The 25989-nt window shown below is 45.4% G+C and overlaps 1 protein-coding gene across 6 annotated transcripts in view; it reads right to left on the bottom strand.

Moving 5' to 3' along the window:
- Window positions 1–25989, bottom strand: part of TRIM16 (tripartite motif containing 16) — a 173761-nt gene that overhangs the window by 71530 nt on the left and 76242 nt on the right. For 5 of the 6 annotated variants that reach the window (XM_044453913.1, XM_044453919.1, XM_044453914.1 and 2 more), the window contains one exon: window positions 14847–15051. The gene's annotated coding sequence lies outside the window, so the exon portion shown is untranslated. Of the gene's footprint in view, window positions 1–14846; window positions 15382–25989 lie in introns of those variants that run through there. The other variant, XM_044453917.1, reaches the window with a different exon arrangement.

Raw genomic sequence — 25989 nt, 5'->3', positions numbered from 1 at the left:
TAGCACCCCACACGTGGGGAGAGGGCATGATCCAGGCACAGAGGTTCCCGCTGCTGCTGGACTAGCTACAGGAATGCTGAAGGCAGAACTCTTGGGGATCCACCGGAATTGCAGGTGGCACTCAGAACAGATTAGGGATCTGTTCTTAAAAGAGTCTTAAAAGTGTTTTACGGGGCATGTGTGAAATCATCTGTCTAACCAACTTCCCTGTGGATGGCAAGTGTCCATAATGAAACAGGCAATTAACTGTAATCTGTACTCCTATGCAACCTTTTATGGATAATTAGTGAATCTGTAAAGACTTCCAGGCCAATACTCTCCCAACCAAATCCTCAGAGTCTCTATCATCTCAGATTTGGCAGTATTTTTAGAAAGATTTCTCCTTTTTATTTCATGAAGATCAAACATTTTATAGCTTATCCAAGATTAGAGAGTTGTGCTTTCAAGCTGTGCAATCAATAGCTTTTCAGAGGCTAATTTCTTCCATTAGACTGAAATATGACAATACCGTTTGGGTGCTGTGATGCCTTTCATTTCAACAAATGGCTGCTCTAGATAGCAAATCAGAAACACAGAGACAGAGGGGATTACCATTCAGGAAGGGCCATGGAGTCTCAGGGGCCACATTCTAGCCCTTGAGTGCCTTCATCACAGAGCATAACAGCAGTTCAGGAGCTCTTCTATTAAGATGCAAGTACCTGCTTAAGGGGGAAGGGCAGGGGGAAGCAGACACCATCACAAATGGAATGACAACCCAATTCTGGGTGTGTGCACTTTGAAAAAAGCCCCAGTGAGTTCACAAGGTCTTGCAGCCAAGAGAGCATGCATGGGAATCTGGATTCAGCCTCCTGACAAGAAGGAATTCATGAAGATTCAAGGCCCCACACAAAGGAAGAATATGGGATTCTTCAGAATTCACCCCAGATCGCACACTGCCAGCCCAGAATCATGTAAAAAGTTCTCAGCAGGGGACATTATGCAGCCATTCCTAGGCAATTTGTTCAATCTGTTCTTAGGTTGAGGCATTTTCCTTAACAGCTTTCCTGCAACTTTTTTTAAAGCCTTTTGTTGTCCTAATATCTCTGGCAATTTGTCCTAAAATCTCTGGCAATAAAAACAACTGCCCATCCCCTCTTTTAAATATTTTAAGACTGTTCTCATGTCAAATGCACCTTAATCATCTCTTCTCAAGGCTAAACATATGCAGAATTGCAGATCCTTGATCTTTTCCATATGTGGGGTGGGGGCTCTTAAAAAGCCTTTCACCTCCTTCTTGCATTTTTCTGAAACCTGGGATGGACAGCAGCTGGCCAGAATGGCCACACATCTGTAGGTTGCACAACTCCCAGTGAGTAAAAGCCTTCTGCTCCCCAGTTAGCTGTCCTTCTCCCTCCCTCCCCCCCTCCCTCCCCACCACAAGAGTGCTGCAAACCATAAACTCCACGGCCTGCCACAGTGTACAGCAGGGGTAATTTATCGTATAACAAATGCTGCACCACCACAGCGGAAGGTACCAATTTTCCCTCAGTTGCATCCTGAGTAGAATACGCCACATTCAAGCCACATTCAAGACAGGCAGGGACCATAAGTGCCCAGTAGAGCACACAACTTTCATCCAGAAGATCCCAAGTTCAATCCCCAGCAGCTCCGTTTAGAAAGAGTGAGTGAGAGGAGAAATCCTCTGCATGAAACTGTAGAGTGCTGTGGCCTGTGTCAGGACAAAAGAAGCAAAAGCTCTGCCATAAGATGGCTGCTAAAAGCACTGTGAGGTCAGCTTTAGACCAGGTGGACTTCCTGGCCTGATCTGATCTGTCCTGCACTTAGACATGCTAATGGCTTACCTGTCCTGAAGGTTCTTCTTTTTGTGCTGTGTGCCTTATTCACATCCAACCCTATTGCTTTACACTCAAGTGCCTCTAGCAAACTGCCCACAGGATCCCCCACCTCCCCGCAAACTGTGTACCTGGCTGGCAGGTTATAAAGTTCTCTTGTATGGACTCCATCTTTGTAGTCCCTTCTGGGCCACATGTCACATGTATTTCTTGTACGTTTAAATAAACCGCAAATGTTCTTCTGATTGCACCCCCACAACAGACTTTCTCTAGTTTTTCTTGTCACCTGCCAGAATGCACATTCCTGGGCTAGAGCAGGGGTCCTCAAACTTTTTCAACAGGGGGCCAGTTGACAGGTGCCAGCGGTAGGCACAGGCCACCAAGGCAGTTCCGGCAGTGGGGGGGGGGGAGCACGGGCTGGTGAGGGGCGGGGGGAGTCCAAGACTACCTCCTTGCGAGCGAGCCACATGCCCACGTGTGCCCACACACACACACACAGCGAGTGCAAACCCTCTGGGGTGAGCCAGTTAAATGGGCATGGTGGGCCGTATCCGACCCGCAGGCCTTAGTTTGAAAACCCCTGGGCTAGACGGACAAGCAGTGCAGCCTGCTGGTGTCAGGCCGCTTCCTATTGCAAGTGGTGATGTGACTGCACACTCCCTGACTGAGTTCACACACTATGGGGTATTTCCCCACGGGGCTTCTCATCCCACCACTGCCATCCTGAATGCTCAGTCCATGGCAGGGATGCCCTACAGGGTGCCATTACTTGCGATCCTGAGGAGCCCGGGTTGCTCAGGTGATTGACAAGCCACAACAACCCTCCCTGATGGGTTCAACATGTTAAGCAAGCAACAGTGTGTCCTCAGCATGGCAGCCATCAGGATAGAGCAGAACCGTGCAGGGAAATTCCCCCAGGTGGCTTCTCATAAAAGCCAAGCTGCCCATCATTGTGGTGATTGCTTCTCCAAACCGGGTCCAGAACAGGATCACTTGGCCAAATAAATGACTACGAGGGCAATGCGGTGGCTGGGATGAACATAAACTGCTTGCCTTGGTTTGCGTCATTCTGACCTATTCCGAGTGCAAAAGCACTTTTGCACAGAAACAGGAGGTGCTTCCCCAGTTCTGTGCCAACACCCATGGGCTTCCATAGGAAATAAAGTCAAGACCAGGCACTCATTTCCAATTTTGCTTATTTCATAACTTAGAGAAAAGCTTGCAAAGATGCTGCAATGACCTGCTACCGCTGGACTTTTGCTCATGCTGTCAGGTTGGTCTGGGTGCTCTGCAGCAAAGGCAATAAGACACCGGCATACCTGGTGCATAGTGCTCACGCCTCTCCCGTTCCATGGTGCAGGGACTGCTCTGCATGAGTGCTGTACTGCAGCCTTCCCCAGCCAGGTAGTGTCCGAATCCCGGAATCTCAATTTGAGAAGAGGGAATAAAACTCGGGTTTGTGGGAAAGACCAAGCGTCCAGACCATCTGAGGCTTTATTGTATTTACCCCCAAGGTTCCCGCGGTACTCAAGATAATGCATGCATTACCGGGCAGGTAGAGATGAACTCTGCTGCAAAGCTTCAGTACCATGACAGGGCATTTATAGGTACACAGGCACAGGGCAATTGATGACAGAATGCAGAGATTACAATAAGATTCTGAGGTCATCACATACAGAACAGATAAAGAAATGTCAGTCAATCACACAGTAACAATGAGATTAGTACTGACACTTTAGTTGAGTAACTTGAACCCATCTCCAGGTTTGCTTAGACATGCAAATTCAAGCTACTAGAAACTATTCATGATAAGCTCAGACCCCTATCTCGACTCTAAACATTCTGCATGATCAAGGCACATGAAGCCTTCTGGGCTATCAAGAGATTATTGTAAACTGAATAAATGACTATTTATAATGTATATTTGGGCTAAAATGGCCTACTGCAGCCTACAGCTAAAGGTGAGGGAAAGGAGCAGGGAAATGCCATTTTAAACAGTGACAGCTTGGTTTTGAGAAGGAAGACAGGATTTGATCCCACAATGCCAAGGCACACAGGAGTAATGCTTTTCAGACAGGATTTACCCAAATTTTCCCAACAGTAGCCTTCAGAGGGATTTGGACCACAACTCCCAGAATGCCCATCCAACAGGGCCACTAACTAGCAATTCTGGGTGTTGTAGTCCAAACATGTCTGGAAGGCACAAGATTGGGAAAGGCTGTCCTACTGCAAAGAAGAATTCCCTCTATCTGGAAAACTAGCAAGTCAGGAAAGAGGGTTTGAGGACTTTCTGCCTTCTCTTTAACACCTGCTTTTCTTTGTTCAGAGATTTATCTAATTTGTGGGAGCATCCAATCATGTAATTTCCCCTATTTGAGTGGCACAATCCAGCATCAGCATGACTGACACTAGCAGATTGTCCAGATCAGGTCTGTTCAGGAATACCAAGTAGTATCTAACTTCAATTGTACAGTCAGAACAATGGGTATCAACAAATTTGAGACGAGTGGCAAAAGTATCTGGTGTAATTTTCTCCTATTCCTTTTAAAATTTGGGAGCACTGGGTGGTGGCTATTATGCACATCCAGGAAGAGGTGGGTTCAGGTGTAGCAGCACAGACTGAGAAGCATTTCTCAGGAACCCTTTCTCAAAAAGGCAGTTCCTCTATGACGCAGGTGATATCCCACTACCTATCCTCTGTGGCAGGGAGAGGCAACCTGTTGGGTTGGCAGTTCTCCATACCTCCTGCAGTACAGATGCTTTAGACTACAATTCTGATAGTCCTCAGCCTCCACGGCCAATGGTTGGGTTATGGGAGTTGTAGACCCAAACTTCTGCAGAGCACAAGGTTGTGTACCCTTGATCTACACTTTTTAAATTCAAAGCAGGATTTTGCAGGGCTTTATTCTTCTGATGGTCAATCAGTAGTGAGCAACTTATGGCCTTTATTTAGTAGGGCTGAGGATAAAATCTCTGGAAAGCCGCAAGTGGCCCAGCCCAGCTCAGCTGGAAGTGATTACCAGCTCACACTGACAGTGCAAATTTTCCTAATTTATACTGCACTTCCTTTCTGTGTGGAAGAGCCTAAAGCGATGCCTCACAATATATCACTGTGTCCTATTTTGAAGACTGTAATATTCCAACAGACTAGCACGGGCAGGCGGTGAAGCAGAGTTTAGCTACTTCAAAGGAGCGTCTCTTGCAATGGCATGTTTCAGCAATAGAACAGCACTCAGAATCCAGTTTAAATCAACCAAAAAATCCAGTACGGATTTTGCCTGTAGCTGAAGCAGATAAAGGGAGTTGCCTAGCAAGTGCATGACAGGTAGAAAAACACCTCCCTGTAACAGGTTGGTTCACTCACAGTAATAAGAACTGTACAACAGGTGAATTCCTTTGCTGGGTTTCCCTGTGGGACGCTTGCTACCAAGCACTGCTTGTCACCACTACTATAACCCAGTCGAGAATAAAATTAGCTAGGCAATGTCGCCACGAGTACTCAGTTTTTGCCAGATTTGCTTTGGCTCTTTTAGCTCCAGCCCATTTGTGCTGAAAGGTTCCTGGGTGAAAGCAGGAGCACCACATCACAGCAGCTCAGTCTTCAACACACCAAACTGACTCATCAAGGGGTGACTCAGTTCTTTGAAATCATGTGGCCCATTAGGACAGCCAAGAAACCAAGCAATTTGCAGCACAAGTGGCGCTGCGTGAATAAACCCAGGAGTATATTCATCCTCCATCCTGAAACTGAATAAAGCTGCATTTTACCTCTTTGGATACTGAGTGAGATTTTCGTTATGTTTCTTTTCCTCATTCTTTTGCCAGGACCAGAGTTTTGTCCTATGAACTGCTTAGACGCCAGAGAAAATTGTTCAGCTTTCCCCAACCTGCTGTGCTCCAGAGGTGACTTGGAAGCATAGGAGTTGTGGTCCAACTCATGAAGGCACCAAGTTGCAGAAAGCTGACTCAGTAAATGCAGGGAACAAAACATCCCTCTGAAGAAACTAAGCCGGCAATCCTGCACATACTTGATCGGCAGAAAAGCCCATTGAACTCCAGGGAACATACTGCTAAGTGAGCATGCATAACCTCGGGTTGCATGGCATCAATCCAATGCAAATGCAGTGAGCTCTACCGCACAAAGTGGTATTTATTACTTCTGAGTAAAGAGGGTTAGAACCAGGCTGCATACTTGGGACAGACTGAATTTCCTAGGATTCAGTTTCCAAACTGACAATAGGAACAGATTCCTCAAATTGCAGCTGTCCCTCATTTTGTGGGACTTTGGCAATGCCATTGTATGAAGGACAGGGAGACAAGGCCTATTAAGGCCCAGGCACCAGGGGAAAGCTTCCCAGTATGCAGCACTGCCAAGGATGCTGGTCCGGCCCCCTAGTGCCCTGCATGACTCTGGCCTGGTCAGCACTAGCCGGAACTCCAATGACTTAGTCCCTGCCTCTTGAACACTTCCACATAGTCATCAGCAGGACTACCTCTTATGACCTTAGATACCAGTGGACTGCCAACCAACTCTTACAGTTGTACCGCTGGAGGAAAACAAGCACAGCTCGCAGCTGAGATATTTCCCGCAAGAGTGGGCCTCAGTGGCTTGTGGATATTTTGGCAGTTCTTTCATCAGTCCATCCATTGTCCCTCCTTTCTTCCTTCCTGGTTCTAGGCTTTTACTCCTCAGGCCTCAGTATTTCCTTGTCCATTTGCCAAGGAAGCAAAGTATATTAAACAGAGGATTAAAAGTGCAATCCTGTGCATGTTTATGCAGCCAGTCAGAGGGAATGTGAAGAGCTGTAGGACCGTCTGTCTAAACATGCATAGAACTGAACCCTCCGTCTCTTACTATGCAGTCTTTTACTGCCAGCCTCCAAACACAGAGGCCACACACTCTGCATTTCATCCAGAAAGCCCTATTCTGCTGTCTAGATCAAGCACCAGGGAAGGGGTGGGAAGAAGGCTGGGAATCTGAGATGCTACCTGGATATGGTGTAAGTCATCAGCCCCAGCCTCCTTTCCTCCTTGGCACACCCCTTTAGTACCCGGATGACGAATTGTAGAGATGCAGCTGGCTCAGTTCTTTCACCAACTGCTGCAATGTTTGTTGCTGGGTTGTGAGGTGTGGGTTGGTTGTGCTTTGTTAGCAATGGCTGGGTTCAGACCACATGGTAACCCATGTTTCAGTAACAACCCGTGATTCAATGACAACCCAGTCAAACCATACAGAGCCCCTGAGGATTGGTTATTATGTGTTCTGAACCCAGCCAGTATGTGTCGCTGCAGTTAAGGTGAAAGAACAGGTTAAGGTTAAGGTTTGACTCACACGAACAAACAATATGGAAGCAAACTCCTCCTTCCTGAATGTTGTTTCTGTGGCACAGAAAATGGGACAGCATCTTCAAACAAAAACCAGAAAGTTATGGCTTATAACCAAAGTTAATTTCGCTTAAAGTAGTCCCTGGAGAATACACAACTCACTGGAGAAGACAATCATGTTAGGGAATGTCGAAGGCAGCAGGCAAAAGAAAAGACCAAATATGAGATGGACTGGATCCATAAAGGAAGCCACAGCTTTGAATTTAGAACAGTTAAGCAGGGGTGTCACAGAAAGGACTTTGCGAAGGACTCTCATTCATAGGGTTGCCACAGATCAAAGATCACTTCATGGCACATTACAACAACAAAGCAGACCCACTGAAATGAAGGCATTGAAGCTGGGCTACCACTGGATAAAAACCTATGAACATTTTAACCAGTATTTTTTTACATTAAATTTAGAGTCATGGAAAATGCGGGGTAGGGATTAAATTAAGGGTTGCTTCTGAAGACAGCCTAAACCTGTTTACTGAAGAGCAACTTTTATGGTAAACTTTTTATTTACCATAATTCATCATTCCAAAACTAGCCAGTAGGGGGAGATGAAAGCGCAGCCAAGCAGGTATGCAGCCAAATGAGAGAAGTTCTGTATGGTCTGGTTCTAATCCTCTGTTCTTCCCACTCATCAGACTTTTAGAATGCATTACCGCACAATCATTCCCATTAGTAATGCTCTGGACTGCAGCTACAGACATCAGGGGCTGATACAGCTTGGGACCATATCCACAAAAGGGCCGGCTCACAGAGTCCTCTAAGCACCCAGGTCTTGCCTGTGGCCCTGCAGGGTTGGAAAGCACACGGCCACCGCATTCCCTTCATCGCAAGTATGGTCAGCCTCACCATAGGATAATCTCGCTTCTGCCTACACTCTTGCAAGTCGGATTACACCTGGCATTCTTTCTTTAAAGATGTCCCAATTTTTGCTGAGTATGTTTGAGCTGCATTGTAGTCTAATACAGCCTTTCTCAACCTCCAGACGTGTTGGCCTGCACCTCCCATAATTCCCAGGCAGTGTGCTAGTATGATATAGGACCAGCACCATGGTGAAATTGGGTATTTCTAGGGAGACTCACATTTTCCAAAAGTAAACTTGTGGTCCATTTACATAGGCAAGCTTCACACAACACAGCAAGCAACCCTATTCTGTTTCCAAGGCACACGGATATTGCCTAAAGTTACGGTTCATATGATTGCATGGTTACCCAGGCAGTGAGGTTTCCCTGCTCTCCTCTTGCCACACCTCCCAGCAACCCCCATGAACTAAATCCCAGTCCTTGCTCTTGTCTATGGACCACAGCACAGGTACAGAGCTTTTCTGGAGAGGTGCTTAGGAACCAACCCTTAGGATGAGAGTAGGACTGTTCCCTGCACATAAGGATGTCCGTCAGTCTTTCTCTACTGGAGCACCAGAACAAGGGATGATAAAGGTAAAGAGAGAACTTGGCAAGATGTAGTGTGTGAAGGCAAAGTCAGCAACAAGCAAGAGACAGATACCATGAGGCTGAAGCCAAGGCACAAGTAAAGATGTTACAAGACTGAGGATAGATACCAAATAAGGTGGTGGGAAAGTTGGTGGCTCCCAGCTACTCTGGATGATTGAACTAGTCCTAAACCTGCAAGTACCTAGAGTTCTCGAGCCAATCCTGCAAGTACTTGCAAGATTGACCAGGCTGCCTTCTCTGTCAGGTCACCAGGCCTACATCACTTTGCAGATCCTGACAGGCTATCTCTATTCCCACCCGTGAAAATCAGAGGGTTCATATCTGACCAAGGCCAGCAGCTTGTGATGGCTGGCACTACACAGTCCACAGAAATTCCACATGTTCCCATTGCTTTGTGGTACACTAGACCAGTTTGACTCTGCAAATAAACCAGGAATTTTCCAGTTAGTCAATTTCCTATCATGGTTGAATTGGGAAATGATGATTACCAGGTTCAGAACAAATCTTAAACAACGGTTTGAAGATGGCGTAAGATCCTGGATTGTTTTGAACTTGGCAGTGACAGTTGCCCCAGTTTGGACAGAAAAGGAAGCTGGGGGAATAGAAGACTTTTTGGGCGCACTGCAGAGTGCTGACAAGGGAAGGATGGCACCAGGGTGGAGGGCACAAGTGCTCAGCTCATGCATATCTCAGCTTATTAGGTCATGATATGTACACCCAAACCAGGCCAAACGCTTATCTTTCCAGAAGGAGAAGGAGCGTCACGGACGTCTTTGTCACTTACCCAGTGAATGTCGGCACTTCAGGCACCCTCAGAGATCTTGACGGTTTCTCATCAGATGGCAGCCTCTGTTCTGTCAAAGCACCACACTTAGCGAACCGTTAGGCTGGATTCCTATCCCTGCTGCGGGGCTCTGCCCAGAAAGCCACTGGGCTCTGCTCCCTTGGCCCCCTCCATCGCATCCATGCCCTTTGGGTGGAGGGGAGCAGGTGTCACTGCTTGGAACTGAAACGTGACGCTTGCTGTTCCAGACATTTCTGCAGTGCCAAAGAGCATGACTAAGCTGCGGTCTTACTGGTACATACCGATTAATCATGATGGCACTTTTTTCTGTCTGCGTTTCTTCATTACTCTGACTCAATAGAGAAGGCAGATTAGCATATCAGGTCAGTCCAACACTCCCGCAAGAAGCGAGAAGACATATTAATTTTGGCCAAAGAGTCATGACACTTTCTAACCCTGAAGTTGGCACAAAGAGGAAAACCCACTGGGAAGCTGTCTGACACAATCCACTTTCCGTCAGGCGAACCCGCCTACAATGTAGAGCAGGCCTCGGTCCCAGCTTGGGCCATTAAGGCTGTAACAAAGTGTCTTCCTGAAATCCAGATGGCTTCACTGCATTCTGTTTTTATAAAGTCCCTTTAAATCTGGCCCCTCATCACAGTGCTGAACTTACTGTCCTATTCTCTGCCTAAATACTCACATGACACATTTTGTGCTAGCTGTAAAAAGCATTTGATTTACCACTGCTGTGACCTGAATTAACAGACCCATATTGAGGCCTTGGACAATTCTGGTATATTCAACCATTCAAAGCAGGCACAGAGCAAGCTGAAGGGAGGTGGGCGTGCAGCTGAGATTCCAGAGCCCACAAAATACGCCTGCACAAAAAAAGCTGCGTCGTCATATTCCTTCAGGGTGGAGCCTTACATAACAGTCTGAACTGACCTGAAAGCCCAGAGCCATGAGGAAGTTGCCTGTCTGTGGATCACCGAAAGAGGGGACAAAAGATGATACCCATTTGTATAAAATGTGTATATGCTAAATTATAGACAGATGGAAATTAAGAAATAATTATTTTAATTGTAATAGGAATACAGTCTGTCTTAGCATAATGTGGAAGACTGCAGCCAGGTGATCCACATGCTTCTCTGTTCAGTCTGTTGCCCAAGAGCTAACTGATGATGAGCAACAGTTCTTCTAAAGCAGAACTGGACAGGAGATGCCTCCCAAACAGAGGATGCCTTCAAGTCAAGGATGGGCCTCTGGCGGCCCTTCCAATGGAGGACTATCATCAGTCCACCCTGAGAAAAAAAGGTACTTCTTCCATCTCCCCGTCCTGGAGTCTCACTATCACCATTATGCATGAGGGAAGAGACCCAGGAGAGAAGGGATTCTGATTACCCAACACATCCGAGGGTGGATCCACCCTCCCTTCCAGATTGGACAAGCAGGGGGCTAGTATAGCATAACAGCACAGTGGGGTTATCTTAATATTCCGTCTGGGTTGCAGGTTCTGGAGGGCCTTTGGGCAAGACACTTCCACTGGGCCACCCTTCCTCAGTAAGGCTTCCTTCTCTCCACCCTTGTCACCACCTGCCGTTGCTCTTCGCCCCCTGTCTGATCCTTTCTATCACTTACTGGCTTCACAAGCAGCGGCATCCACTGCTCCTCCTCCTCACTGAAGCACTGCTTGCACCAGAGCAAGTGGCAGGCAGGCAAGCAGGCTGCAATGGTGACAAGGAAGAGCAACCCCGGGGGGCTCGAGTCCGTGGGCACCCGCTGGAGGGTGGGCCCGGGCAAGCGCTCTCGTTCCTACACTTGATGGGCCTGCCCATGTTCACAGACTTCTGCCCCACTGCATGTGCCACATTCTTGGGAATAGCTGGCAAATATAAGTGCGAGACACTTGCATTATCTGTTCATATGCTCCCGAAATGAAGAACCCTGAGCAACACCTCACAGCTCATAGGTCCATTCTCCTTGTTAAAACAGAAGTGCAGAAGTGGGCCAGGTGAACAGCCAGAATGTGTAACCAGAGACGGTAGAAGCCAGGCTGGCCCATCTTACTTGCTGGCAGTCAAATCAGATGTTGCACTAGAGATCTGTGAACACACATCTCAACCTCTTTTTCCTTGCTTAGAATCAGCCAAATTGCTTAAAATCAGCACAGATACTTGTATTTTGCTTGTTGTTTTTTAATCTGCACTGCAGCTTGAAGTGAGGAAGGGGGTTAAATTGAGGAAATGAAATGGGGGGAAGGGCAGCCAACCTCCTTCCTCATTCCCCTGGCCCCGATCCAAGTTGCTTCTTTCTCTGACTGTTGTTTTTAAGCAAACGAAAAGATATCCGAGATGCTAGGCGAATTCCACAGCAGCACTCTGCTCGTAAGAACCTCATGAAATGACCACAGCCTGTGTAACACTTTTAATATAAACTTGTTCTCTATGCTGATGATCATTTCGGAACTCCATTCCTCTGTTCCAGCTTTGATGCAAATGATTAATCCATGCGGTTCTTCTAGTCAGAGTTGGAACTTGTAGGTCTGTTGGAGATAATACACTCCATAGTGTGTTATCTAATTGGCAAGTTAGATTTTCTGCTGAGTCTATTACCTATCTGGGAATACTTAACCCAGGAGATGCATTACAAATTGTTAAGTTAAATCTGAGTAAGCTGATGAATGAGGTCTCAAAGGACATTGACAGATAACAACAATAAAGTTAAGCCTATGGGGTAGGGTAAATACAGTTAACATGTATTTAAACATATTATTATTATTATTATTATTATTATTATTATTATTATAACATTTCTATGCCGCCCCTTGCCGAAACCTCGGGGCGGCTTACAACACGATAAAATACAATGAAATACAATAGCACATAATAAATTACCATTAAATACAAAGTACAAAAAATACATTGGTTTACAAATATAAGATTAAAATTATCAGTATAACTTAAGTAAATAAAAATATAGGAGGAGAAAGAGAAGGAAGAAGAAGTTGCCCTGGCCAGATCATATGTTTTAACAATTCAAATGATGTTTAAATAAAAAGGTCTTTACCTGGCGCCGAAAAACCAGTAACGACAGTGCCAGGCGGACCTCTTTGGGGAGTGAATTCCATAGGTTGGGTGCTACCGCAGAGAAAGCCCTCCTCCGAGTACTTACTCTCCTAATTTCTTTCGTGGAGGGTTCCCAGAGAAGGGACTCTCCCGCAGATCTCAAAGGGCGGTTGGGCATATACGGACGTAAGCACTTGTTCAGGTAGCCAGGACCCAAGCCGTTTAGGGCTTTATAGGTCATAAGCAACACCTTGAATTGGGCCCGGGCTTCAATGGGAAGCCAGTGAAGCTGACGGAGGACTGGAGTCATGTGAGCATAACGCCCCATCCCCGTCAGCAACCTGGCAGCTCTATTTTGCACCAATTGAAGTGTTCGGACTGTCTTCAGGGGACTGTCTTCAGGGGAAGCCCCACGTAAAGCGCGTTACAGAAGTCTAGGCGGGAAGTCACCAGCGCGTGTGTCACCGTCGCCAGGCAGTCGTACTCCAGGTAGGGGCGCAGCTGATTAATCAGCCGAAGCTGAAGGAAGGCGTTCCTCGCCACCGCTGTCACCTGAGCTTCCAAAGAAAGCTCTGGGTCGAGGAGTACTCCTAGGCTGCGGACCTTATCCCTAAGAGGGAGTGTTGCACCATTCAGGACCAGGTCAAATCCACCCTCTCCGAAACCCGATCCGCCAACCAACAGGACCTCCGTCTTGTCTGGGTTGAGTTTCAGTTTATTCAGTATTCCTTTACTTATATCTGGCAAGTATTTCCAACAGCTTAATGTTTTGTTTCCTAAATGTTTATGGGGTTCCACTCACCAGAAGCATCCTTGAAAAGGATGCAACTTTTGCTCCAAGAGAGTGGATTGTGCCTCCTTGATCATACACACACACACACACCATTCGTTGACTTGCACTAGATTTTGGTAATTTCTTCTTAGTTTAAATTGCTCTCCCTGGTTAGTCTTGGAATCTTCATTTCTGGATCTTTTCCCCAGCTTGCTTGCATTAGTCTTTCATCATATGAAAACAGATAATGTAGCCCCTGAGTTGTGTCAGCTAGAGAGCTGTGGCATTTATTTCCACGTTAATTGCAATTTGATGTATTTTTCACATGCAAGGATGATCTAATGGGGAAATACAGCTTTTAAAACTGGCAAGAAAGCATTTGTTTGGCAGACTTCAATGGGCAGCTGAATTTTACTTTGGATCAGCCTTCAGTCAAGATCTGCCATTTTCTGCTTTGTGTGCTGGATACAAGTTGCCAGCTATGGCTGCGTGGCAATACAAGCAAACAGAACATTTGCTCGAATCCAGATTTGGTCATGCTGCTTTTACAGCCTCAGAATCGACTGTTTTATGGGAAGCATCGATTGAGTCTGAACAATTACATCAGCTTACAATTCATGCCTAGAAATATCTATTCTGTCTACACAAAAATATGCATATTATATGCATATCTATACAATCTACAAGATCTCCTCCAAGAAGGGAATAATGAACTGGAGCGCCTCATCTTGCCCAGCCAATGGAGTGTTTTATCATTACCTGTTTTGCAACGGATCACACATCTTGGGCTATGCTTCATTCAGCAAAATTTGAAGTTTCCATTTTGGACACTGCAACTTATTTTTGAGAAGGGCTTAATTCAACTAGCCAGATTTTGGTGCTGCAGGACTGCTAATGCTTATCTCAATGGTGGCTTCCTTTAGGAAGGAGGTAATAATTTGGATAAATCTTGTAATGGAATGTTCTTTAAGATTCAAGGATACACCTGTTCTTCTGACTTACTTGTCTTTTGGAAGGTAACACAAGGTCAACATAACTAGATTTTCTATACCCTTTTGACAGCTAAATGTCTATTATTAGAACACCAAAAGAATAAACAGCCACCTGCAATAGCATAATGGGTGATTTAATGGAACTGTCAATTTTTGAATGGGTGACCTTTAGGCACAATCTACAAATGATAAATACATGGATATTTGGGGGTTGTTTCTTGAAATCTATGCCTAATTATGTTAATCATGATGGTATGTTCTGTTATAGAGTAGCATATAGAGATATATAAATATGTAATTAGTGCTGTGGATCTTTTTATATTTTATTCAAAACTGTAGTGTTTCAGTTTCATTCCTTTTTTATTTTTAATGATGTGGTTTGGGGGTTTTTTGTATTGCACAATTTTAAAAAATGGAATGACCACAGCCACAGGGCCTTATGATGGCACAGAAGAAGAAAAACCTTTACTTTAATGTTATGTGAAACTCCCAAATGCTCCTCTATTTTGAGAACTGGGTGGTGGAGGCGGTTGTTTTGCTCTCACATGCTGTAAAAAGGCCTGTTTGTGAAGACCTGCATCTCATGTGGTTTTGCTGAATGGCCCAGAGTACGATCCAGGGCTCAGCTGACCATCTTGGCTTCAGTCTGTCTCTACCACAGCCCAGAGAACCATCTAGAAGTCGCCTTCTGTCCCAGAGCGCAGAGCTGCCTGCCTTCTGTACCCGTCGATGGCACTGGTCCAGTGAGACAGGATGAGGACTGGTGATTCATGCTTTAGCTGGTGTGGGCAGAAGAGCAGATTAGATGATCCAAGAGAAGCTTGTATTGCAGTATATTTCAAAAGATTTCTCATTTGAGTAATAGCTTGCCCAACTGATAAAGTCCAGATGGGTAGCTATGTTAAGTCCCTTTATGGAAAAACAACAAAAAGGACCCTGGACCAGGGCGAGCAGACTTGAGGCTTGTGGGAGTTACTCTGGCTTTTTTCCCCTAGAAGCCTGAGAGCCCATGGACAAAAACTGGGTGTAAACAATACTTTTTATTTATTTATATCCTGCATTTTTCCGGTAGGAAGCCAAGGCAGCTTCCATACTCCTCCTCTCCGTTTTATCCTTCCAATTGCCCTGTGACTTAGGCGAGGCTGCAAGTCAGTGATTGGCCCAAAGTCACCCAATGAGCTTCATGGCTGAGTGGGGGCCAGAACCTGGATCTCTCACATTCCAGTCCAGCCCTCTAACCACTACACCACACAGAATTCTGAGTTCAAGTCTTGGTTTTGAGTATTAGTACTGAACTCATAAAACACCATTCTGGAATACTGCAAACTTCAGCATGTGAGCTGTGCAGAAAGCCCAGATATGGGATATTGCAGTGACATATACATCCAATTAATTAATTAATGAGCAGTCTTAATGTTGTTTCGACTGTTAAAAATGTAGCAGTCAGAAAATCCTTGCTGATCTACTATAAACCAATGAAAAATCACCAGAAGAGAGGTCTACCTTCCATCCACCCTTTATGGAGAATTAAAGCCCACCTCAGCAGGTGAAGTGGCTTCTTGTCAGCCTCTAAAAGCTCATGACACCATAATTTTGCTACCCTTCTCAGAGCTATGAGCAGGACTACAGTAGACCTCTGCAAATCTCAGAGCAAGGACCAAAATTCCTAATGCCTTTTGCAGAAGAAAAGCATCTACTTTTCATAGTAGATTATCAAACTGATCCATGCTTTGGGATGCTGAGTGATTTATATATTGGGCCTTTGCAGCTCAGGATTTAAAAAAACGAACAGGAGAATTTGTCCTTGGTGCAAATGGATGAGTGCTGTTCTCCGCATGGAGGCCATGGAATTGGGCGAACGGCCTTGTGCATTTCAGCCAGCCTGTGGGGAATACCACTTTTGAATGCTTCCCCAGTGGGAATAAATATCCATATAAAAGAAAACTGCAGGGGAATGCAAGCCCAGCCCACTTCCTGTTGTGCTCTTTATATCCTTGTGGGGAGTCTTCCCAATCAAGAAGCATCCGGAGCACTTCACAGTCCAATCTCACATTGTAGAACTCCACCACCTCATTCCAGCCTTGTTCTGCTGTAAGTGTGGAATAGTGGAAGTGTATGAAAAATTCCAGTTCTTGGAAAAGGGAGAGGACATGTGACTAAGGGGAAGAGGTGAGTGCCACACCAGGGACACTTCCTGCTCTCAGCTAGGAGGGAATGTGTGGAAGGATATTTCCTTCATTATCACGTTCTAATCAGGAGTGAGCAGCTGGGTTGCAGATCGCAGCCCAAAGGGGTCACAACATGGGCCCACTACTGCAGAATGGACTGTCCTAATTATCAGTCTTCTTGGATTTCTCATTTCTTCCGCACTGTGAGGAATCAGTGCGGCTGGGCTGGGGTCACCGTGTGTCTTACTTTACAGAGAGAGGTCCTCTGTTTGAGGGCACTTCCAGTTCAAGCTTGATCTAAAGAGAAAGTCCTCTAAGGGAGAAGAAAAGGGGCCTTGTCACCCATCAAACAGTGACCGGATAGCAGACTGGGCAAATGCACAGGCCGTATGGTCCCAGTCATCCTAACCATGGTAGATATATCATACTTTATTTATATTTAAATCAATGGTATTACCTTTATATCACCATATAAATCAGCATATGTACATATTATGAAAACGTGTGTCCTCTTTTTGGCATTGCATGAATGACCATCCCGTCATGTCTGCTTCCCCATCAGCTTGTTCGTGTGAAAGGCATAAATGTGTGCAGGATTTTCCCACACCATCCAGGATCTTGCATTTTGCTTCATGTGGATACATCGATGCTTGTGGGATAATGAAAATATGTCATCTCCCAGGGAAGTTGAGCAGATGGAGGAGATGTGTTTGCACTAGAACACCTGGGGTACTTGTAAACACTGCACAACCTGGCAAAGTGCCTCATGATAAACGAAAGGATTTATTTGACAAGGTAGATGTCAAAGTCCGTGGGATTTACCACTGGAGGAGGGAGGACAGGTTAGGGCAGGGCTGACAAAAGCCACAGATAACCAAAAGCACGAAGAACAGCATTTGGAGGCATCTCTGTATCTTTCAGAGTAATGAAATAGAGAGAAACACAAAGAACTCTGAATTTCTTGGCTCTAGTGACACTGTGATAGTCATTGCGCTCACGGGTTAATCCAGCCTGAGTGAAGGGCCTGTTCGCACAGGTCGCATCTCTTCGATCCGGAGGCCCATCGCCCAGACTCTTTTGACATGTGACAACCGATGCGTTAACTCCTCACACTTCTTATGGACTGGAGGCTCACTCTCCACCTCACTGAGAACCTCCAGGAGCCCTGCACCCCTATGGGTCGAAAGCTCTTCCTGGAGAGGCTGTTGAGCCACTTAAGTGTGCTGTCTCTGCTTTCTACATACTGTTCAGTGGGAAAGGATATACATGGGGAGCTACTGATGCTTACAGTGTGATTCGCGGAGATGGGCAGACATATCACCTAACCCTTGTTTGCTTGGAAGTAAGTGCCATTTGTTCAAATGGAATTACTCCAGTCAAGGTATTAAAATATGCTTAAAGGCTAAAAGAACGGTTCAGTGATTGCATAGCATCAAAAAGATGGTGGGTATGATTCTGTTGGGAGTTCTAAAGGGGACTCCAGGGCTTGGGCACCCACTTCAGCTCACTTGGGGCCCACGGGCTGCAGATGGCCACACATGACAACACTGACTGGCAGCAGCTCTTGGCGGGTTCAAAAGGGAGTTCTTCCAAGCCCTTGGGCCTTCTGCAGGTGAAACACGGGCTCTACCAATGTGCTGTGGCCCTTGTGCCTAAAGAGAGCACTGAGGCCCCAATCCAGGTCCCCTGAGGACTTTTTGCCAAGAAGATAAAGCCAGGTGAGCCAGTGCAGTGCTTAATATACTCAGAGGAACTGAGCCAGCTGGGAGACATATTCTGGGATGCTATCAAAGGCAGTAGTAACTAACTGCTGCTTTGATGGCAGCCTAGCTCTGCCAAGGGCCAGCCAGGGGCTGCTGAAGGGTTGGCAGGCGTCAGCTTGGGCTTGATACGGCTGCTGGCTTTGCAAGGCATTGCTGGAAGACTTGGGTGACCACCAGTAATTGCTGCTGCGACAGCACATTCATAAGGTCTGCTGTGGCCACAAGTGCTGTGGAGGTCAGCCAGGCACCGTGGTGTGTTCCCACAAGGGAGGATGAAGTGTGGCTCTGAAAGGAGAATTGGCTGCAAAACTTTTGCATTCACAAGAACTACATTATGCTAGTTTGCTGCTGTTATAGATTAAACGTATGTTATAGATTAAATGCATGCATGCGCGCACACGCACGCATGCGCACACACTTGCAAGGAAAGGAAGCAGGTCACGTTTCTGCCTTCTGCAGGAGAAAGTTTTGCATCTGTGCTATTCTGATCAAAACTAAGGTGATCCAAAATCTGCACCATTGTCCCGCATAATAAATTTGAGACAAAAGCACATGAGAGGAGGGCTGATCCTAAGCCTCGATTCTACCAGCAGTAGGATGCCACTTTCTAAGCAGAATCCCCATGTCTCTCCTGCACCCTGCGGCTCCCGGCCTACCCTCCAGATCTAATCCAGAGAGCCCGAGAACCCTCCAGAGGAGAATCAGAGAACACACGGAGTGCTGCAGTGGGGGATGACTGGGCACAGGAGCCCTGTGCTGCAAGCAGTGTCGTTCCACCAGTGTAACCAAGATTTGGGCCCAATCCAAGATCATCATAAAAAATCAAGTTTGCTTTTTCATGGAATCTGTCAATATCTATAGCAGAAGAGCACGTGTTACAGGAGCATGAAGCATATACAGAAAATTCAAATACTGTTGGAGGCAACAACAAAAAAACATTTTAAAATCTTTTTAAAAATCCAAAGGTTCTGGGGAGCATGCCTTTCAGGCATCAATCCCCCACCCACTCTTATCCACATGCGTGTCCTTAGCTGTCCAAGCAGAGATAAGAGGGGAAAGACTAGGTTCAGACAGCACAATAACCCACACTCAGACTGAAAATAGGTTGAGTGTGGGTTGTCACAGAACCTATACTCAACTCTGAACTCTACTGTGCTGACAAGCCATCCTTTGTTAACCATGAACAATCCATGAAAAGAATCCATGGTTTGTTGTTTGGTTGTGAACTGTGAATTGTTTGTTTTCTTGATTAGGCTGAAACAAAATGATAACCTACATTTCAACAACAATCCACAATCCAAGGATAACCCACTCAACCCATGTTCAACCCTTGAGTGTGTCACATTATCAGAACCCATCCAAAAAGCTAAATGACAAGATCTTGGTAGCTGCCTGACCTATGAACCAAGGAGAATCCATGGCTTGTCACTGTCTCATGAGCCGGAGGTGCTGGTTAGGGATAGGGGGCAATTTCATTTGGTCTGGGCAGGAGGGTAATAAAAACTTAGCAAATGTTGCATATTGCTTTATTAAATGAGACAGAAAGCACTTGAGATGTTGAAAAGAAAAGGGGTGGGAAAGCATGCACACAACTGGAAGAAAACAAAATCAGCAGATTCATCCATCCAGGCAGAGGACTTTCAGTGCTTCTTTCTAAAAACATTGTTTTGAATCCTTATAGATCCAACTGTGTTTGTGGTACTGAGTTGAGAGCAATAGACTGGAGAGCAATATAGATTCAGATTTGTTGTATGCTCATCCCTTCCTGCTCCCTTCCTGCTTCCTTCTTTACATGACCTTGTGACCCTCCAGTTTCAATTGTGTGTCTCACCAGCATGTTCTCTGCTTTTTGTAGAGTGGGGGAAATAAGACATAAGGAAAAAAGAAGCACAATTTTCTCTTGTGTGTTTGCACTATGTCACTATACAACAGTGCCACCTAGAAGTTGTGTAGTGGAAAAGCAGGAAATTCTTATAGGTTACTGAAATCTTAACTCTACAACAAAACCAAAAGGAGACAGCAGATTCAGCAGATTATCAGCCAGGTAACAATTTCATGTAGAAAAACCAGGGTTACCACCTCTCCTATCATTGTTGCTGGCGATTTGGCAGGCAGGTACAATATGACCTCTGAAAGTTGGAAATAGCTGTATCTATTGAATTTGGCCATGCAGGTGGCTGAGAATTTTGTTCAGATTTTTGCATATGAAAATTCACAAGTGTCTTCATAAACAAAATGAAAATAACGTCAGATTTCAAAATAGCTGCACGTGGGAGAAAGTGAAACTGTGGGATTCGTCCCTGCTTCTGATGGAAGAAGCTGCCTGGTACCTGAATGCTCTCGATTGTATGCATGTTTGCATGTGATAACTAACTTTAAATGGGACTTTGAAAATTAACAATGGATTGTTTGAGTTTCAAGTTATGACCTTAAACAATAATGTTTTACTTCTTTTGTTTCAAACAATAGGTTTATCCCAGATTCTACAAACAAGACTTTTGACTTCAAGTCACATCTGGACCTTCTTTCTTTGACCCCAGTGTTTCGGGGCTGGTTTAACCATTCTGAACTCCACTTACTCCCAAACTGTTTTCCTTTCTTCTAATCATTTCAACATTATAAGAAGGAACACAATTGCCAGTTATTCATTTATTCTGTTCTCACCAAATCCATTTTATTAGCTTCTTAGGGACAAGACATAACTGCAATGTGAGCAAAGTGTGATTTGATAATCTGAACTGAATAAAACAGAAGTGGATAATTAAGAACAGTATGGGGGGGAGAGGAAATGGCAAAGGCCATCTATCATGAATCAAGTTAAACTAAGAGTAAGACGCGCTACTTTTTTCTGTGGGATCACAGGCAACAATAATCTATTTGTGCAGAAGGCTTCCAAAGAAGCAGAAATTTCACCAGGTTCAGGAAGGAACATTTTAAACTTCATGAAATGATGCGTGAAATGGCACTGCAGAGAATTCTAGAATCACAGGCAATCTGTTTTCCTCTAAGATAGATGACATCAGCTGCACACCTTTGCATTTGAAGAAAAGGATGCTGGCTGGTTTAATCCAGAGACATACCCAGCCCTGTGCTGGCCACTGACCTGGGACAGTGAAAAGTGTGTGCTGAAAAGGGGGACAGATTCTCCCTTTTGCTATCTCCAGTTTGACAAAGACAAAGTGGCTAAAGGGCATTTGGAGGGAGTTGGTGTGCTTCAGCAGTTTAATGGTCCTATTTTAACTGTCCATTGACAGGAAACCTAGGGAAGGAAAGCTAATGGAGCTCAAGGGACAACTCGGAGAACAGTTCAACAAATGCAAAATGGCAGCATCCTTTGTTAGTCCTATGTAATGAATGGAGCTAAGGTCATGAAATATTTGTTTCAGTGGGTTTACTCTAACATTGGCTACAGCCCCAAGTTACACTGCAGAGAAATGTGCTTGTTGTGTAAACTTCCTGGAAGCTTTGAACAATTAAAAGGTATGCAAATTTGCAATGCAGAGAGGATTGTACAGATGTTGCTTCCAGTTTCTCCTCTTCTGGGCCAAGGAAGCGCATGGTGAACTAGTCCTTGCGTTGCTTGGTGGCGTGGGCTGATCCTTCCCTACCGGTCCACCCTTCCGTTCCTTACACAGCCTGTTACCCAACCACAGAGAGCTGCTGCCCAGCACATTAGATCACAATGAATCACTGGCTGACCTCTGCCTTCTGGAGTGTTCAGTTTCTAATTTTATGGCCTGTATCAACTGGATTATTGAATCCAGATGTCTGGAAAATGCAGCCATCTCACTCAGAAACCCAACCCACATGGAGCAGAGCTGACGGCAACAATTAAGAGTCAGCGAATGCTCACTTTTCATGAGCTAAATCCTGGGCTGAAGAAGCCGAGTCAGGCATCTCCTTCTCCCTGCCCACCATAGCTACTGGTAACCGGTAACTGGTAACCTTAAAGAAAATATATAGAATCTAAATAAATATCCTGGTGCTCACAGTGCTTGCCTTTAAATCCGTGGTTGGTGCTTGAGTTGGATTGCATATACAAGCAATAAAGCTGTATCTGAATCTGAGGCGTGATTTCAGGGGAATCGCATCTCTGAAAGGGCTGTCAGGAGACCAGCAGTAGCAGCATGAAAATCTTGTTCTAGTCCTTTCAATCCAGTGGAGGAGGGAGGAGTCTGTTTTTGTTTATTACACATCTACCCTGCCCTTCCTCTGGGACCTCTCATTTCATCCTTGCAGCCCTGTGGCCTCGGCTAAGACAAAGGCTGCACCACATCCACCCAGTGAACTTGGTGGCTGAGCGGAGAGCAGAGATCCACGGATCTGTGTGGGCCTTGGGACACCTTGACGGACTGGTTTCTGACAGCTGCCAAAGGGTTCCGAAGGGAGATGTATACATTGCCTGCAACCCCAAGGGAATGCCTTGTGGATGACTGCAGGCACCACCTCACCCATTATCCCTGCCCATTTCTCCACTATGGCTCCTGTGTTGTCTGCCGTTGTCTGTTGGCAATAAGAACCATTTCAATTATTGAAATTAATTACCAGAAGAAAAAGTCCCTTGGCAGCCAGAGGCAGCCCTTCCAAGGTTCTCCTGGGGCATCCTGGCTCATAGCTGCCAAAGGTGTGGGGGTTGTCACAAAAGCTTGCAGCTTTTGCAGTCTGGAATAAAAGAGTTTTAAGGGGACAGCCAGGTCTTCCAGATGTTCAAACAGCAGCAGTGATGTTGTAAAATTATTCTGATGGGGGGATTGTTTTTTTCTAATGCCTGAACTGTACTCCTCCAGCTGGCAAGACAATTCCTGTTGCAACTTTTTAATTAAAACCAGTTTCGGAACTAGCCTGACAGACAGCATGCAAGAGTTAGAGGACAAGCAAAAACAACATGAAATGCAAAGAGAGAAGGAAGAAGAAAAAAGAAGAAGACCCTGCTTTCCTTCTTCAGAAGCATGTTGGTTTCCCTCTGATGAAACTTCTCAGAGGAAAGAGAAGAGGGGGAAGGACTGAAGAAGAAAATAACTAATTGCTACATTTCTTCCATTTCTTTCTAGCTTGCTGATTTGCTGTGTTTCTGTTGTAGCAGAGGATTTCAAAGAACTGTCTGCAAATTCCAGGCCTCAGAGACTGGATGTTTCAGTGTGTAGGTCATGTCAAGTTTACTGTTCTGAGGCCAGAAAACTGATACAAATCCTCCTTCTGCTAGGGCAAGAGGAGTATCCGGGCCACTGCAGGGTGAACGCATGTAGGGCGGCCTGTTTGATCTTTAGAAAAACAGGCAGAGGAACTAGGGTTGTACTCACCAGTAACTGATAATCCAGAAGCGACGGGCTTATTCTGTTATCCTAAGCACACAACTGCATGGAAACAAGCTTCATTGACATCAGTGGGATTCCCTTTCAAGCAAGCATATTCAAGAACATAAGGAGAACCCCGCTGAGTCAGACCAAAGGCCTGGCCGGCCAGCTTTCTGCTCACCAAATGGCCAGCCAATTGCCTGTAGGAAGCTGGCAGGCCACTCTGAGACTGCGGTGATTCCAGGTTCCAACAAGGACAGGTTTGCAATCACTAGCAGAGCATCTGCTTTGCATCAGAAGGTCCTAGACATAATTCCTGGCATCTCCAGATAGGGCTGGGGAAGACTCATTTTTCGAACCCTGGAGGGTCCTTGCCAAGCAGTGTAGACCAGACATGAGGATCCTGCAGCCCTCCACATCCATCTCCAGCTGCCACTTTTCCTCTTGTCATAATATCTCCCAAGGCTTCTTGGAACCATCATGCATATAATGATGTCCAATGGGGAAGAGCGAGACCAACTTCCAAGCTATGCATGCATATTCAGTTTGCCTGTACCATCCCCATGCACCTCTAGAATATGCACACTCGGGGCCCAAAAAGGAAGAGTTTGATGCCACCATCCCCTCCTAGCCCCTCTCCCAAAAAGCAGTATATACTGCATTCATTAGACACATAATAGCATTCTTGCTCATTATCTCACTTGTCCAGAACAGTAAAGTTCGACTTGGGATACGCTATTCCGTCTCTCTGAGAAGCTGGCTTCTGCTCCTTGAGATGGCTCCTTTGCACCATATCCGTTTGTCCTAGCAATTTAGAAAAACCATTATTCATCCTAATGCTGGTGGTAAGTGACGGATCAGACTGTCTCTGAGAATTACTCCACGTGCAATCCCATGTGTGCTTGGATAGAAAAAGCCCCATGACTCACAACTATTCCACAACCAGCCATGGACTTTTCCTATCTCAACATTCATAGGACTGTGTCCTAAGACACCTCCTTAAGTGATCTTCAGGGAAAGTTTGAACTGGCCCTGGCCAGGGATGCCTGAGATGGCACTATCCTCTCTTAAGCAGCCGAGGAAGATCCCATAATGGATAGCCTCTCTCTTCTGCCTCTGGTTCCTTCATGCAATTCCCCCGGGTCTTGTTTCTTCAAGGCCCTCACATGGCCTGGTGGCAACCAGGCCACACGGACTACTGGAAGATGGATTCTGCCCAAGAAGCTGGGTGCAACCAAGAAGAACTGCCTGCATCCGTCCCCTTTCTCCCCTGCAAAGCCTAGAGAGGAGGTGAGCCCTGAGGGCCTGAAGACCTGAAGATTACTTAGAGGTTCTCTTTTATTCTTCATCTTTTATGGTGAAGAAATGCAAGAGGGGAGATCAGAGGCAGAAAACAAAGCAAGCACTTTGCAGCAGGGCAGAGGAGAACCAGAGCCTTCACCTTTGGCTCTCTAGCAATCCTTTTGTACCTGCAGTGCTGAATCATTACAGTGCTGGGTTCCATTCTGTGTTGCAATAATGTTCCATTGTCTTTCAAGGTAATAAAAAACAATTTAAGGACTTTGCATCTGTGCTGATAATTCTCTGGTGTGAAAGCTGCACACACTCTGCTAATGCTCAGAGGACTGGAGAGGAGATGGCTTTTGCAGATGGACGGCTCCATGCCAAACTTCAGCCTGATGTGAAATCAGAGCAACTGCCTTATAATGGCTCCATTTTAAAACCAAGGTTTATTAGGAAGACATTTCAGCCAAAGCCAAAACTATAGTAACGGCTGTTAAAAGCAAAGCAGAGAAGGTAGATTTCATGGTAATTCTAAAGAGCTGCCTTCAACAGTCACCACAGGACAGGGGTAGTTAAATCCTTTTAACTATCCCTGTCCATTGAATCCATATTTCACTTTCTGAAGTGGTCGATGGCTAGCATAGGAAGTGGTTGGCTACAAGTATGAAAGAATCTATATTGCTCTCCAATCTGTGCCACTTTCACATGTTTTTACCATAACTCCATTTCTTTTTTATATCTATCTACCATTTTAATGCTCTCAAATTAAAACCTGTTTAAATGCATTTGCTCTCAAAATACACATTTAAGCACTATTTTGTTTCAAAATGCAAATGTCAATACATATTTTGATGCATATAACATTCTGACGACTGATTCACAGTATTTGGAAAAGTCTGGAATCTGCTAAATAGCTTAGTTCTAATCCTCCAATTGTTCCAAGAGGTACAAATCAGATTTATTTCTTACTGGACTTTACAAAGTTCAAATTCTTCAGGCAGCTCCTGTCAATTATCCTGCAAACTGTCCATTGTTCTAAAGCAAAACTCATGGAGTACTTAATCTAAATGCTAAAGATAGAATCACCATGTTTTCTTTGCTCACTTTGTATGAAGCATCCATCTAGTATCTTCCTTGTGGCTCTTTTGTCTTTTCTCTGTTCACAGAAAGTCCAAATTTTCTCAGAAAAATGGAAGGGAAACACAATC

Source organism: Varanus komodoensis, unplaced genomic scaffold, assembly GCF_004798865.1.
Source record: "Varanus komodoensis strain SLA01 unplaced genomic scaffold, ASM479886v1 scaffold7_1, whole genome shotgun sequence".
Taxonomy (NCBI): Eukaryota; Metazoa; Chordata; class Lepidosauria; order Squamata; family Varanidae; genus Varanus; species Varanus komodoensis.
The sequence above is the reverse complement of the archived record's forward strand: the minus strand, read 5'-3'. Positions and strand labels throughout refer to the sequence as shown.